The sequence below is a fragment of the Tamandua tetradactyla genome (assembly GCF_023851605.1).
Source record: "Tamandua tetradactyla isolate mTamTet1 chromosome 25 unlocalized genomic scaffold, mTamTet1.pri SUPER_25_unloc_1, whole genome shotgun sequence".
NCBI lineage: Eukaryota > Metazoa > Chordata > Mammalia > Pilosa > Myrmecophagidae > Tamandua > Tamandua tetradactyla.
In genome coordinates, this window is record NW_027518256.1 from 775,970 (window position 1) to 777,732 (window position 1,763).

At 45.5% G+C, this 1,763-nt stretch overlaps 1 long non-coding RNA gene across 1 annotated transcript in view; it reads right to left on the minus strand.

Moving 5' to 3' along the window:
- Positions 1 to 1,492, minus strand: part of LOC143673028 (uncharacterized) — a 288,041-nt gene extending 286,549 nt beyond the window's left edge. The window contains exon 1 of the long non-coding RNA XR_013170149.1: positions 1,063 to 1,492. This is a non-coding gene — a long non-coding RNA (uncharacterized LOC143673028). The remainder of the gene's footprint in view (positions 1 to 1,062) is intronic.
- Positions 1,493 to 1,763: the final 271 nt, after the last annotated feature.

Here is a 1,763-nt window from a genome sequence, read left to right on the forward strand (position 1 = left end):
GGGTCGGCGTTGAAGGCCGGCCTTCCTCCTAGCACTTTTCCGTTCAGAAGCTAAACCCAGACGTCTGCCCAGGCTGGGGCAGGAACTGTGGGACCAGAAGCCACAGTGCACCCTGCATTCCCGCCTGCCCCCACAGCTAGCTTGGGAGAATCCACAGCCGGGAGCTCCCATGGGGGACCCAGAAGCCAGTCAACCTGTTCCGCCTGCACACAGAGACCCCTGAGCTGGTGCCCAGAGCCTACCATGCCCCTCTGCCCACAGAGGACCGTAGGCCTAGGAGTGCCCGGATGGGGAGGCAGGGATGGGGCAGTGAGCCACGCTGAGCCGCATCACAACCCACCGAGTGCCAGGCCCGGCCCCGCTAATGACATCAAGGTGAGCAAGAAGACACTGGAAGAGCATCAAGTAGAGTTTGAAAGAATACATAGAAGAACAACAGATCTCACAGAGATAAAAGATACTGTTGACAAAATTAAAAATATCCTGGAGACACACGACAGCAGCTTTGAGAGGCAGAGGAAAAAGCAAGCTGGAAGAAATGACCACTTAACTCAAATGCACAAAAGAACAAGTGGCCAAAAAGACGGAAACCCTGGAACTGGACCGCAAGGAAATGAAGAGCACAGAGCACGGAAATATAAGAATCACTGGTGTCCCAGAAGGAGAAGAGCTGAGTAAAGGGCTAGAAGATTAGTTGAGGAGACAATGGGGGAAAGCACTCCAGCCCTTAGAAAGCACATAAATATGCAAAGAAAAGAAGCCCAACGAAGCACAAATAGGATAAATCCAAAGAAGCCTACTCCAAGACATATACTAGTCAGACTGTCAAACGCTGAAGAGAGGCAGAAAGTCCTGAAAGCAGCAAGAGAAAAGTGTCTTATCACATACAAGGGAAGACACAGAAGACTGAGTTCAGACTACTCAAGAGGCACCATGGAGGTGAGAAGGCAGTGGTATAATATATTTAGGATCCTGAAAGAGAAAGACTTTCCAGCCAAGAATTCTTTACCCAGCTAAGCTGCACTTCAAAAGACGAGTGGATAAACGAAATGTGGTACGTACATTTGATGGGGTACTATGAAGCACTTAGATAAAATGATGTCCCAAGGCATACGACGGGGTGGGCCACGGTGACTCAGTGGCAGAGTCCTCACCAGCCATGCCGGAGACCCGGGTTGGATTCCCAGCGCCTGCCCATGCGAAAACTAAAGACAAGAACAAAAAAAACATATGACAATGTGGATGAAACTGGAGGACATAACGTTGAGTGAAAGAAGTCTGAGACAAAAGGACAGATGCCATATGATTTTCTCATTATGGCTTCGATAAAGCCACCAGTGTTTTGGAGCAGCTAGAAGGAAAAATCTGAGATGAGGGTATGGTGGCCCTCATGACAAACTCTGGGACCAGTCCCGCAGCTGCTTGCTGAAGTGTGGTTTGAGATTATTGAGTTTTCTTTCTTTGCTTTGCATATATATGCCATATTTTACAAAAGAAGATAAAAGAATAACTATAGGCAGCTATAGTACCATTAGATAAAACAAATTCCTGAAATCAAAAATTGGAAAATGTTTGTAACAAAGCCACTACTATAGCCAAGCTCATATCTGAAATTACTTTCTACTTGATATTTTGAGAACGTATACTTTTCACTGTTAATCAAATGGGATTGAAGATAATGTATAATATTTAGAATCTAAGAAGCTTTCATATCTGTATCTATAGATTTTTCCTTCCTTCCTTTAATTTTAAATTGGTTCATG